Here is a 15,050-nt window from a genome sequence, read left to right on the forward strand (position 1 = left end):
CTCTCTCCAGTTTACGTTCCTTGTCTAATATTATTCATATATTTTTTTTTTTTTACTTTTTTTTTTTAATCTTGTTTCTTTCTGTTCATTTTTATTCAGTTCCTCATATACACTGTACGAATTGTGTGTCTCTGCGCCGTTCCTATCTTTCTGCAACACACACACACACACACACACACACACACACACACACACACACACACACACACACACACACACACACACACATATCACGCTGTCACCTAAATTGCAATAAAAACACCCACGACTGTCTCGGCCCCGTTACCCCCACTCGACCCTCCCCATCACTTTTCCATCAGACTCATTGAATATACGTTATCCTCCGTGCCCCTTCCCTTCCCGCTCCTCTTACGCCCACACCTCCCTTCCTTTCTCCATCTTCCTTCATAATTCTCTCTCTCTCTCTCTCTCTCTCTCTCTCTCTCTCTCTCTCTCTCTCTCTCTCTCTCTCTCTCTCTCTCTCTCTTTTATTTTTGTGTTTTCTATCTTGATTTATCACTTTTTCCTTTCCCTGGCCTTCCCATCTTTAAGTCGTTCATCTTCACTCTTTCTCGGAATCTCTCTCTCTCTCTCTCTCTCTCTCTCTCTCTCTCTCTCTCTCTCTCTCTCTCTCTCTCTCTCTCTCTCCAGTCTAATCTACGTAGTTTAATTTTGATTTTTTATACATTTTTTTTTTACAGCATAAATTTTCTACTCTCCTCATTCATTGTTTATAAAATCCACGTTTTATTTTTTCCATTATTTACTCGATAACAGTTTTCTCATTTCCAAACTCGTATTTCATTTTTTTCTATCGCTTTTTTTTCGTATTGACTTAATTTGTCGCCACTTGCTCGCTTATCCTGCTGTAGCACGCTGATCCTTCCTCTTCCGTGTGTTGTGTTAGTCCTTGCTGCTTTCTCGCTTCATTACGCTCAGGTTCACTTATTATTTTCTATTTGGCACGTCCTTTCCCAGTCACTAAGCACTCTGAGACATGATACAGTCTAGAAGATGCATAATTTATTCTTCTGTTATTCCCTTCTGTCTTGTACGTGCTTGTAGAAAATTAAAACATTGTTCTCAGTGCCGTGAATTGTTGGGTTTCTCAATGAAAGGGTTAATATCTCCCGCGTCTCTCCTTTATTTCTAAGTCTTATAAGTGGAGCTAGATTATCCTCCTCCTCCTCCTCCTCCTCCTCCTTTGTCTGTGCTCTCCTGTTTCTCTCATTGCATGTTAAGACAGTGCGCTTCCGAGAAATAGCCGCGAATGAACCTACAAGTTTGCCGTCCAGTGTTGATTCTTCATTTGTGTTCGTTTGTGTTCTCTTCCTCCTTTTTCTACCGCTACTACTACTACTACTACTACTACTACTACTACTACTACTACTACTACTACTACTTCCCTAATCTTAACGGCAACCTATCCGTGTATTTTCTTCTTTAAACAACGAGGAAGTTTGTCATTATTATTTTTTTTTGTGTTCATTTGCGACCCTTCCCCTCCTCCTCCTCCTCCTCCTCCTCCTCCTACTACTACTACTACTACTACTATTGCTACTACCACTACTACTACTACTACTACTACTACTACTACTACTACTCGCCTAATCTTTACGGCAACTTATCCTGCTTAAATCTCCTCTCTTCCTTATCAGACAACATAAGGACAAAAAGGGTGTCATTTATTTTCCTGTAGTACATTCCTTTGTATATATTGACCCCCCTCCTCCTCCTGCTCCTCCAGTTTTCCTTCACCTCCTCCTTGTGTTCCTCGTCCCTGTCAGGCTGAGGTGAGGGATTGCCGTGCGGGGCTGCGAGGTAATGGAGAGGACCCGGCTTGTAATGGCACCCCGGGGAACCATACCATGTAGAATAGGGTGTAAAATTCAACTTTTTCCCCCCTCAGTGAAGCAGCGGGAGTGTGTTAATGGCCACCGAACAGGAATGAGTCTCTGTGGCATTGTATTTACCTTTCTTTATTATTATCATCCGTGCTACTGTGTGTGTGTGTGTGTGTGTGTGTGTGTGTGTGTGTGTGTGTTTATTAGTCTACATACACATACGAGTTGTTAATGAGGTTACCTGTCCCGCCGACCACCACCACCACCACCACCACTACCAAGCCTTGTTAGTTAGTTAGGTCAGGTATAAGCAATTAGGGTGTTCTTCGAGACGTTATATACCTGACTCTCTCTCTCTCTCTCTCTCTCTCTCTCTCTCTCTCTCTCTCTCTCTCTCTCTCTCTCTCTCTGTTATGTGTGATGTGCGTGAGATCAAATTCTGCCTGGTTACGGTCTTAGAGAGAGAGAGAGAGAGAGAGAGAGAGAGAGAGAGAGAGAGAGAGAGAGAGAGAGAGAGAGAGAGAGAGAGAGACAGAGAGAGAGAGAAAGAGAGAGGTGGGGGGAGTAACCTTATACATGCGTGAAAAGTACAGCTCAGTAGATCAGCGGGAGGTGGAATTTAGAAGCAGGGAGGGACGAACAGAGAGAGAGAGAGAGAGAGAGAGAGAGAGAGAGAGAGAGAGAGAGAGAGAGAGAGAGAGAGAGAGAGAGAGAAACGAGAAAATAACGCAAAAGAAGTGGGAGGAGGAGGAGGAATATATGAAAATACACAGGGAAAGTAGATACCAGAATTGTGTATAATTTTAGTATATGCTGACTTGCTATGGGGAGGAGGAAGAGGAGGAGGAGTCCGTACATATAAGTATATGTACGGACTTGCTCCTCCTCCTCCTCCTCTTCCTCCTCCTCGTTTAAGCCTGCCTGTGTGCGTGAGTGCGTGCGTGCATCCGTCCGTCCGTCCGTGTGTGTATGTATGTATGTGCGTGTGTGTGCCGTCCCCTTTAACCAGCGGGAATGGAGGGAGGGAGGGAGGGAGGGAGGCTTGGTCTGGTCTGGGACGCCCCGTTGTAACACACTAGGCGGCCGTCACGCGCTCAGCCACACAGCCCACGTCCCCTGGCACTGTCACATGGGTAGCCTAGGGGCACATCAGCCTTGCCATGTATCAGAGGCGCAAGTCAGTCATAACTACACCCGCAGCTTTAGGTCCATATTTGCGCTACACCTCCACTACTTTCAAAAGACTTAAGTTGAAGTTGCACGTATTTTTAAAGATGTTTTAATGGTTCTAGTGAGATTAAAAAGACTTCTACACAATTTACAGGAAAAACAGTCTTGAGAACGCTGCTAATCATCTCTGTGGCCTTTGAAAATAGTCGTGGAGAGAGAGCAGAGCAATTCTGAATACTAAGATCTGGTTGGATGTCGCTGAATACAGGCTTGAGTGCGGGATGGGAGGAGTAGGAGGAGAGCGGGAGGGCCATCTATGCTCTCGTGTTTCTCTCTTGCTTCTCGCCTCGCCGCCTGCTGCTCTGTGATGCCTGAGGGCGTTGAAGTGGAACGCTGCATCTGTCCCGGTGAGGGAGAGAGGGCACAGTAAAGGAGGGTCTGTGCTGTATTGAGTGGATGGATGGGTGCCTCGCCATTCGTCCGTCAGTTAGCTCCGCTCTCAATGCCACGGTGAAGGGGAGAAAAGAACGGGGTGTTTCTGTGGTCAATGCAGTGTTGCGTTACTGTGTTAAATTGGCTGGAGAGTGAGAGTGATAGGAGAGGTGGTGTGTATGGACGTAAGAGAGGTGAATGATTTGAAGGTTTGAATGTGTGTCGTATGTACAGATTAGGTGTTCAAAGTTAAGTAGGGTAGTCTCTCTCTCTCTCTCTCTCTCTCTCTCTCTCTCTCTCTCTCTCTCTCTCTCTCTCTCTCTCTCTCTCTCTCTCTGTGTGTGTGTGTGTGTTGCTATTCGTGTATAAACTGAGCCTGGATTCCATAAAAGTCTCATTCAAGTCTTTACTCGTTAGATCGGGAATAAAAAGAATGACAAAATGTGTTTCGGGAAGTTTGCGAGTCCGTGCGTCTGAATCCTTTGTACTCTTGCGAAGATAAACCAAATGCTCATTACCGCTTTCTCTCTCTCTCTCTCTCTCTCTCTCTCTCTCTCTCTCTCTCTCTCTCTCTCTCTCTCTCTCTCTCTCTCTCTCATAACCTTTTCTCAGTTTTCCTTTATGCTGTTCTCCATTTTTCCTCTTACTTTCTCTTTCTCTCTTCTCTCTTGCATAGCTCCTCCTTCCATCTCCCTAGCGACCTTCCTTCATTCTCTCCATTTGCTACTTTCTCTTCCCTTCCTCAGCCTTTCTCGCAAATCCGTCTCGTTCTTTCCACCCATTAACCTTTTTATTTTTTCTTTCCAGATTCTTTCATCTTTTAAAGTAAACCCTTTCTCTCTCTCTCTCTCTCTCTCTCTCTCTCTCTCTCTCTCTCTCTCTCTCTCTCTCTCTCTCTCTCTCTCTCTCTCTCTCTCTCTCTCTCTCTCTCTCTCTCTCACATCCGCACCAGTCATTGTGTTCTGACGTCATCTCCTCCCTTAAGGCGTTCTCCTCTTCCTCTTCCTCTTCTTCTTTCTCCTCCTCCTCCTCCTTTAGGTGAGCCCTCTTAGGTGACCCTCCCCGGGGAAAACAAAAGAGGTGAGTTGTTTATAAAGGCGCAAGTTGAGTCCTTCGTTCTCTCTCTCTCTCTCTCTCTCTCTCTCTCTCTCTCTCTCTCTCTCTCTCTCTCTCTCTCTCTCTCTCTCTCTCTCTCTCTCTCTCTCTCTCTCTGTGTGTGTGTGTGTGTGTGTGTGTGTGATTTTTTTTAAAGTTCTTTTTAAAATAAAGGTGAGTTCTCATTTACGTTTTCTTCAGATATTTTTTCTACGTCTGTTTTTTTTTTCTCCATTTAGATGAAGATATTGGAGGAGATTTTGAATTTTTTTTTTTTTTTGTTGATCTGTATTAGTTAAGTTATTGTTACCTTTCCTTCTCTTTCTCATGTTTCATACTGGGACTGCCACGTGTAAGCCTGCTCGCTTCTTGCAGTTTCCCTTTTTTCTTATGTTCTTATGTCATCCTTGCCTCCAGGTGATAAGAAACATCTCTTTTCATAAATTTTCCTGCTTTCCTTTAAAATTTCCTTCGGGTTTTTACTTCTTCGGTCTCGCAAGGTATTTATTTCCAATCTGTTTCCTGCATCCCTTCTGTGTTAGTCTTTTTCTTCTACTAATACTATCAGCAGGATCAGGTCAGCTCGTGAGAATCTCAGGGTTAGTTGTGGCCTGTGTGTCTATGTAACTACAACACACCCTTAAACATTTACCTTCACTCCCACCCACAAATACTCCCACTGATCTCGGTAACCTCTGCCAGTCTTCTGCCTGCCAATACTCTTCAGGGACTATATTCTGAAACACTTCTGCTCTCACCTCCACTACTTTCAATAGACACTAGTTGAAGCTACACGTGTTTGTGCGGATGTCATTTTTTTTACAGTTCTAGTGGCATATTAACAAATTTTATACATTATTAACAGGAGAAACACTCTTGAGAACCCGGCTAATCATCTCTGTGGCCTTTGAAAATTGTCATGTTGAAAGAGTATAGCGTTTCTGAATACTGGCTTGAAACCATAAACATTTGCACTCACCAACAAAGCCTCTCTGTAACCTCTGCCACTCCCCGCCTACTGGTACTCCTCAACTCTCACACTCTCCCAGCCAGCTAACCTCCCTCGTTGTGTTCCTGCCTCGTCCCCCGCTGCTTCACTCACCGCCTCTCGTCCTGCCTGCCCTCTCAGCCTAATAGACACAAGGGGTAAGGTTACACGCTTGCCAACACTCAAGTGGCTGTGGCTTTAAACACAGGAGCCAAGAGATCATTTAAGTTTTCTTGGAGTTTTGCTTCTAGTTTGTCTCCTTTTTTTTTTTTCCATTTTATTTGTGGTATTTTATTGTTTTATTGTCTATTATTTTTTTGTCTCGGTTCTTCTATTTTTTTCTTCTGTAATCTGCCCGTGTTTTGGTGTGTGTGTGTGTGTGTGTGTGTGTGTATGTGTGTGTGTGTGTGCACGCGTTATTCGTCTTTCTCGCTCAATTCCCGCATATTTCCCATTCCTCATGTATTGCCTCGCATCGCCCTCCTCCTCCTCCTCCTCCTCCTCCTCCTCCTCCTCCTCCTCCTCCTCCCCCTTCCCTTCCCCCGGCATAGTACCCCTTCGCTCCCTCCATCAAGTGTTATTACCTCCAGCCTCTCCCCAGTTATTGCTTCTCCTGTTCCTCCTCTTCCTCCTCCTCGACCAACTCTTCCTCTCCACGTCTCCCTCCCCCTATCGTTTCTCCCACTCTCTCCCCTTCATTCCTCCATGTCTTTTCCCTCTCCCTCTCTCTCTCCCTCTCTCCTCCCTATTCCTGGGCCAGACTCCACCACTCTGGGTCTCTCTCCGCAGCTAACTCGATCAATTATCTCTTAAAATGATTCAGTTTACGGCCAAATGACCAGCTCTGTTGCTCCGGCACATTGTGAGTGACTTCTATTAACAAGGGGAGTTTCATCATGGCCGAAGTGGAGGTGGCGAAGGTGGTGGTGACAGTGGTGGTGGTAGAGGAATGACATGACGGAGGGTGTGGATTTGAGTGGAGTGGAATGAGAGAGAGAGAGAGAGAGAGAGAGAGAGAGAGAGAGAGAGAGAGAGAGAGAGAGAGAGAGAGAGAGAGAGAGAGAGAGAGAGAGAGAGAGAGAGAGAGAGAGAGAGAGAGAGGATAAACAAAAAGTGGAGGGGCGAAAGGTGACAATGACAGTATCACATTATATTGAAACTTGCAACTTCCTCCTCCTCCTCCTCTTCCTCCTCCTCCTTATGCTCTCGTCTTCTCTCTGACTTCCTTCTCTGACCTCCCGTCTCCCCACTCCTCCCCCTCTTGCCTGTGTCCTCTTTCCCTCCAACAGACATTAAAAGTGTCTTCTGTAGATGAGTGGCAGTGCGAGGGCGGGGTGGAGAGCGCCTTGGGAGTCTTCAAACAACTCCAAGGGCTCCAGAGAGAGAGAGAGAGAGAGAGAGAGAGAGAGAGAGAGAGAGAGAGAGAGAGAGAGAGAGAGAGAGAGAGAGAGGTGGGGGGTGGAGGCCCTTCAGGAGGCGTGCCAAAGACGTCGGAAACTGGCATAGGAAGCTGGAAGGAAGGAGGGTAAGGGAAGGAGGAAGGATGAAAGGAGAGAGAGAGAGGAATGAGAGAGAATAAGGAAAGGAGGGGGATATAGGAGGGAGGCTGGTAAAAGGGAAGGAGGAAAGATGGGGGAGGGAAGAAGGAGGGAGCTAAAGATAGGAGAGAGAGGAAGGAATGAGGGAAAAGGAAAGGTAGGCGTGATGGGGTTACGACAGTGAGAGGGATGTTGGGAGGAAACAGGAAGGAAGGAGGGAGGGAGGGAGGGAGGGGAAGGAAGGAGGAAGGACGTGGATTATGAGGAGAGGAAGCAAGGTGGAGGATGGATGAAAGGAAGAATAGATGAAAGGAAGTTAGTCAGAACGAGAGAGGGAGAATGAAGAGAGACTGATAAGGAAAAGAAAAAAATGAATGAAAGAAGGAAGGAAATTAAAAATATATCACAAATAATACCGCAGAAATAATAAGTAAAAAAGACAACGAATTACAAAAGAGAAAGAAAAGAAATCAGAGAAACAAAAAAGGAAGAGGAAGAAGAGCATCAGAAGAAGGAAGAGAATAGGGAAAACCCATAAAAAGTAGTAAAATGCACAAGAATTACAAAAGAAAGAATTACAAACATGATAGAAAAAGGATGAAGAAGAGAAAAGGAGTATCAGAAAGAAGAGAACAGGAATCGCAATAGTAGGTTATAGTGACGGTGGTGGTGGTGGTGGTGGTGGTGGTGGTGGTGGTGAGAAGGAAGGGAAGGAAGGTGAAAATATGCATAATGTGATTGATTTTGTGCCCCGAGGAGGCGACGGTGGTGGTGGTGAATTGGCGAGAGAGGTGAGACATGAGGTGGATGAGGACACGAGGCACTTTTTCACTCCTTCATTTACTCTTGTACTTTGTGAAATACCAGTGCGGAGATTGTTAAATGATGCAGGAGATGAAAAAAAAAGTAGACAAGAGAAAAAAATTAGTACAGCCTTAAGAATTTCAAACAGAGGAGTGAACTTAGAAGTTAGATTGCAAAAGTTAACGAAAAGAGAATTATCATAATCTTGAGAAGTATGTATGCATGTATGTATGTATGTATGTATGTATATGTATGTAAGCTTATCATACACGCGTTAATAAAAATGAAGGGATTATAATGAATGAAATGAAATAGATTAAACTTGATTAGGAAAATGGATGATGGAGAGTACTGAGAGAGAGAGAGAGAGAGAGAGAGAGAGAGAGAGAGAGAGAGAGAGAGAGAGAGTGTGTGTGTGTGTGTGTTGAACTAAAGATTAGTTCGTTAAAGGTCGTGGCGATGCTCTCTCTCTCTCTCTCTCTCTCTCTCTCTCTCTCTCTCTCTCTCTCTCTCTCTCTCTCTCTCTCTCTCTCTCTCTCAGTACAGTGTCATGAGATCCAAACTCTCTTCAATTTCCTCCAGTGGTATCTAGTTTCCTCCCTGAACGGTTTCCTTCCTTCCTCCTCCTCCTCCTCCTCCTCCTCCTCCTCCTCCTCCTCCTCCTCATCCTCATCCTCCTCATCCTCATCCTCCTCCTGTCCACGCCTACCTGTCTTCTTTTCATTCCGTCTTCATTGTTCCTTTTTCTTTCTTTCTTCGTCGTTCTCTCTCTCTCTCTCTCTCTCTCTCTCTCTCTCTCTCTCTCTCTCTCTCTCTCTCTCTCTCTCTCTCTCTCTCTCTCTCTCTCTCTACCATATCTTACATTCCTACCCCAATTTTTTTTTTCTCATGCCCTGCTCTGTCCGCCTTTCCTTTTTTTTTATTTCGAGAAAGAATTGACGGTGGAGAAAAAAAGAAAAAAAAAACAGTAGCGAAGAGAAAGGAAAACGAGCAAAAAAAAAAGTAAAAATAATAAAATCACGGAAAGTCTAGAAAAAAAAATTGATAAAAAACAGACAAGGTACACGAAAGAATTAGAGAAACACACACACACACACACACACACACACACACACACACACACACACACACACACACACACACACACACAGACTGGAGTGGGTTGGTTGGACTGGAGAGGCGAATGACAAATACAGAAAAAATTCGGTCGCGAGTTTTAACTTCTGAGATCGATTTTTGTAAGGTCCTTTGAACCTCTTTAGACTTGGCTGGGTGATCCTCTTTGCCTCTTGTGCCTTATGGCGAGGGAGGGAGAGAGAGAGAGAGAGGGAGAGGGAGAGGAAGAGGGGGAGATAGAGGCTGAAGATGGTGACGTGTGTTGCGAGGGAAGGAAGGAAGGGAGAGGATACCAAGTGGGGGGGAAAAAAAAAGGAAATAGTAGATGAAAGGTAAATAAAAATTCGGAGAGGGGGAGAGGGAGAAAAGTTGAAGATGGTAGCGTTGTGTTGCGAGGAAGGGAAGGAAGGGAAAGAAAGGCAAGTGGAAAAAAAAAATAGATGAAAGTTAAAAAAAAAAGGAAAAAGAGAATAGGCGAAAATCGTAGCGTTGTATTGGGAGGAAAACAAGAAAGGGAGAGGATAGCAAGTTGGGAAAAAAAAAAACAGTAGTAGCAGCAGCTGGTGGAAGATTATAACCTAAGCACAGGAGAACATTAGACAGTAAGGCAAGCTGCAGGAAGCCACCAGACCTGCACGTGGCAGTTACTGTATATAAAATTTCAACTGCAGTTAAAAGAGTAAATGTTTAGTGCTCGGTAATTAAATATGCAGTGTTATTGACTGACTGATTGATTTTTGTTCGTTTTAATGTCTGATAGATCTTACGCGTATGGATTTTTTTTTCTTTTAATTTAATGTTTAATGAATTGCACATTTTAGAGTTGTGATTAATGAGTTATGTAAGCACTTGTCTATCTTATATATGTAGAGGAGAGAGAGAGAGAGAGAGAGAGAGAGAGAGAGAGAGAGAGAGAGAGAGAGAGAGGGTGAGTACACAAGCCAATCACTTCTTTAAAGGGATGAGTTCCTCTCTCTCTCTCTCTCTCTCTCTCTCTCTCTCTCTCTCTCGCGCGCGCGCGCGCGCGCCGAGTCTGAAAGCGGATTTCTGGTTTATCGGCTTGAAATTCTTTATTTTCATCGGCAATCCAGTTTTTTTATGAATTTGACCTTATTGAGTCATTGCATTCCTCTCTCTCTCTCTCTCTCTCTCTCTCTCTCTCTCTCTCTCTCTCTCTCTCTCTCTCTCTCTCTCTCTCCCTCTCCGTGACCTCATCTGTTTCAGTCTTAGTTACAAGTTAGTTGCCGTGAATTCGTTGCCTCATCTTTACACTGCTCGCGGGTCATCCTTACAGTCTCGGTTTTCTCTTAATTCCACGTGTTCATTGCGTTTTCATTTCCTGCCCTGCGTCTCCTTTTCCTCTCCTCTTACATCACTTCCATCCCTCCTGCATGCTATTTCCTCCCTCTTCCCCCATTCCGTGTCTTTATTCTTCTCTTCTTTCTCTATTCTGTCTTTTTTTTCTTTTGTGTGTGTCTTCCTCCATTCTGCCTTTTTTTTCCTCTTCTTTCTTTGTCTCTCTCTTTTTTCCTCTTCTTCCGTTCTATCTCTTTATATTTCCTCTTTTTTCCATTGTCTCGTTTTCATTTTCCCTCCGTCTTTTTGTTTTTTGTTCTTCCTCCCCCCATTCCGTCTCTTCTTTTTTTCCTTTTTCACAATTCCGTCTGTCTTTTCAACTCTTCCTCCACGGTCTTTCTTTATCCCTCTTGCCCGTTCTTTCTTTTTTTCCTCTTCCCCATTTTCTTTTTCTCCTTTTCTCCCATTCCGTCTCTTCCTTTTTTTCCCTCTTCCTCCATTCCGTCTCTTCGTGATTGAGGAGATGAATGATAATGGGAAGGGGGAGGGGAGGTGAGATGAGAGGGTGGAAGAGGGGAGGGGGAGTAGATATTAGCCATTATTTATGTTCATGTTTATATTCCTTGCCACGTGTCCTCTTGTCCCATCCTTCCACCATTTCGTCTGTTGTCCTCTTCCTCTTCTTCTTTACTCCTTTTTCCCATTCTTCTCCTCCTTCTCGTTCTCCTTGTTCTTCTCGTCCTCGTCGTCTTTCTTTTTACATTTTTTTCTTATTTCCGACTGATTTTATTATTTTTTCTTTGATTTTTTTACTTACATTTTAAAAGTTGATTTGATGTTTTATTTTTATTTTCTGATTTTTGGTTCTTATTGCTTGCTGGTTTCATTAAAAAGTGTTATTAAGTGTTTAACTACATTTTCCTAAACAGATTACGAATAAGCGTCATTCTCTCTCTCTCTCTCTCTCTCTCTCTCTCTCTCTCTCTCTCTCTCTCTCTCTCTCTCTCTCTCTCTCTCTCTCTCTCGCTGCCTCGGTCATCTTCCATTCATCCCCCTAATATTGCGATCAAACGACCAGAATTAATAGCATCTCTTCCGTGCTAAAAGCCATCTAGAGGCCTTTGTGTCGGCCGCCCCTCCCTCCGTCCTCCAGAAGTCACGGGCGATTGGTCAGCCTTGTCGGGCCCATGAATGGATTTGCATATTTCCTCAAGTGATTAAGGGCGCGCCGCTCCAAAAGGGGTGCAATGGTTCCTTGGCGCTGTCTCCTGGGTGGCTCCTTTGTATCTGAAGGGAATGACGGTGATGGTGATTGCTAATACTGTGTAGGTGGTGGTTGTGATTATCTTATCTTGTGGTGATTTGTTTCCTTTTTTTTTTTAATCTGAAGGGAAGGGTTGTTATATAAGAGGTGCGCTGGCCAAAGGGGGACAAAAAGTGCAAAAAAAAAAATTTATATATATATATATATATATATATATATATATATATATATATATATATATATATATATATATATATATATATATATATATATATATATATATATATATATATATATATATATATATATATATATATATATATATATATATATATATATATATATATATATATATATATATATATATATATATATATATAATAAAAGGAAAAAATATCCGCTGGTGTTGATGGGCAATATAAGTGGGTGTTCATTTTCTTTCTTTTTTGAGTGGGACTGACTCGTATTTTTTTTTTTTTTTTTTACTTTTTATCTAAAGAGAAGGGTGGTGGTGGTGGTGGTGGTGGTGGTGGTGATTTCTAGTATAAGCGATAATGATGATTTACTTGCCTATTTGCTTAGGGTGTTAGTGTGTGGGATAAGGGATGGAGAATAGCAAGGTTCGTTAGAATAATAAGTACGAAAGCTGTGGATTTACGGATGTGCTGTGTTTAGCATTAGTTTGGACATCTCTACTGAGTTGTTTAGTAAATGAAAACAGATATTTTTTTTCTATTTTGTGTCATCACGTAATTTTGTGAATAATGTGAATTGTACTGTGCATCTACCTCTACTCCTCTTCGCACACGCACACGCACACACTCGTCACTGTATGGAAGCAAAGTTCGAAGGAGTAAGACAAATTGAATAATCCTCCTCTGAACACCATCTTACCCAACGTTATTTCCTCTCCACTTTCTCACCTAAGGACTGCCCAGCCGAGCTCCATCCTTCACCCGACCTTTCCTTCACTTCCTTACTCTCCCCGCGTTTCCTCCTCCTCCTCCTCCTCCTCCTCCCTCCTCCTCCTTCCCTCCTCTCTTTCCCCTTCCACAAGTTACTCGGAATTCAATTTTTTTATTTTTTTTATTTCTTACATTTTCAGGATTTTTACCTTCAGTGACTTACTTCCCATATTCTTTGCTGTATGTAAATGAGAAAGGTTGGTTCTGTCGCTCGTTTTTTTCCCCTTCTCTCCATAAAATAAAGGTATACAGTATAATGCAGTATACATCAGACAAGCTTTTATATATTTATTTATTTTTTTTTTTTTTAATGCAGGGAAACAAGATATTTATTCGTATGCATGATTTTTTTATTCGTGTATTTTTCTTTCTTTAAAGGAAATATGAAGAAGAAACAAAGAAAATAAACTACTGGGTGTGGTGTTTATTTCCTCTTCTCACCTTTCCTTCCTCCTCTTCCTCCTTCTCCTCCTCCTCTTCCTCCTTTTCCCCTCCTCTTGTTTCATCTCCAGCATTTAAAAAGCTACAACAAGGACCGGGCTGGAGAGGAAGGCGAGACGGAGTGAGGGAGAAAAGGTAGCGGGAGGTAGAGAGAGAGAGAGAGAGAGAGAGAGAGAGAGAGAGAGAGAGAGAGAGAGAGAGAGAGAGAGAGAGAGAGAGAGAGAGAGAGAGAGAGAAAACAGTACGTCTCAGGTTGCGTGAGTGACGGGTCTTTAGTTCCTCTACCAACGGGGCTCTCTCTCTCTCTCTCTCTCTCTCTCTCTCTCTCTCTCTCTCTCAGGAATGAATGAATATGCCACGCTTGTCCGTCTGCTTTTATTTCTCTCACTACCACTACTACTGCTACTAATGCTGCTACTACTACTACTACTGCTGCTGCTACTACTCCCGTAAACATAGTAAAAAGATAAGCGTTAAGTTACCTTTTTTTCATTCATACGATTTTTTTTTTTTTTGTGTGTTTTCTCCCACACTGATGGAGGAGGAGGAGGAGGAGGAGGAGGAGGAGGATGGGGGAGGAGAATCGGGCCCTCCTGCACCTGTTGAGTCTTGAGAGGAAGAAATTTGAATCCAATTTATTCCATGTCAAATAGTGTTCTTTGGCGAGGAGAGGCCTGGCCCGGCGCGTATTGCCATTCAGATGCATTTTTTTTTTCTTTTTTCCTCTATGCATGCCTTGTTGTTCTGTCCTTTTGCTGTTTTTTTTTTTCCTAAGTGGTGCCAGAAGAACGTGGATTTTATTTATTTTATTTTTTTGTGATTTTTTTCTCCTTCTGTTTAGCTATTTTATTTTCTTGTATTTATTATTTTATTATCATTTTTATGCTTATTTTTCTTTACTTTTCCTTCGTTTATTTATCTTTAGGTTTTAGTTTATGACTATATTTTATTGTAGTTATTATTCCATTATCATTTTTATTTATTTTTATATTATTTTCCTGCCATTTAGTTTTATTCTCCATAGTAAGGAATCTTTTTTTTGGCCTAGGTATATATTTTTTCTTTATTTTTGTATTATTTTCTTCTATCTCCCGCCATGAAGGACAATAAGTATTTTTTCCTTCATTCGTCAGTCTATTTTCATTACCTTTATACCTGTGAGTGAGATTATATTCAGAAAACTTGCAGATTTTTCGTTATTATGTGAAAAATCCCCTCTACATCTGCTTTTTTATTCGTGTTGCAGATTATTATTCATTCTTTCCCATTCCAGGTAATTTTTCTCCTCCCAGCAACTTTGAACTATATTATATTTAGAAACGTTCATCAAGCTCAGATTTTTTATTTTTTTATTTTGAATTTAATTTCTCCACTGTAATTTGTACGTATCTGAATTTTATTTGATATTTCCACCGTTATTATATTTTCATCTGCCTTATCCGTTTAGTGATTTATTAATGTTCCTCTATTTATTGTTATATTTTCATCTGCCATATTTATCAGATTAATTCATTTTCCTTTTATTCAATACTCTATTTTCCTTTGCCTTATCCATCAGATATTTGAAATTTTCTTCCATTACTCACTTTTCCTCGGTTTTACCTATATTATATTTTCCCTTCCCTTCCGTATCACAGATTAATTCATTTTCCCTTCATTTGTTATTCTGTTTCCTCTTTCTTACCTCCGTGAAGGCGGCAATGTTTAGGACAAGCTGTGAGCGGCAGACAGCAGGCGGGCGGCGGGCGGCGCAGTGTATTAGAGATAAACTCGCTTTGGGATCTCGTGGTTCATCAGGAGTTTGGAGCCCCGAAGCTACTCCCAACTTCAACCCTCCTCTCTGATTGGCTCTCTCTCTCTCTCTCTCTCTCTCTCTCTCTCTCTCTCTCTCTCTCTCTGGAGTAGTGATTAGTTTACATACAGATACACACACACGCTTACATATGACGTGTCTCCCTCTTTCTCTCTCGTATGTTTTTATTTTTTATTTTTTTATTTATTTATTTTTTTGTTTAAAGGGAGTTGAGCCTCGCCGGGATTGGCTGGCAAGATGACAAACACAAGCGCTGATTGGTAACCTGATACTTCCCTTCCCTT

General features: G+C 42.4%; 1 long non-coding RNA gene across 2 annotated transcripts in view; it reads left to right on the forward strand.

Moving 5' to 3' along the window:
* The window catches only part of LOC135101362 (uncharacterized), a 382,194-nt gene that overhangs the window by 14,848 nt on the left and 352,296 nt on the right, over positions 1-15,050 (forward strand). The window lies entirely within an intron of this gene.

The sequence above is a fragment of the Scylla paramamosain genome, chromosome 6, assembly GCF_035594125.1.
Source record: "Scylla paramamosain isolate STU-SP2022 chromosome 6, ASM3559412v1, whole genome shotgun sequence".
Lineage (NCBI taxonomy): Eukaryota > Metazoa > Arthropoda > Malacostraca > Decapoda > Portunidae > Scylla > Scylla paramamosain.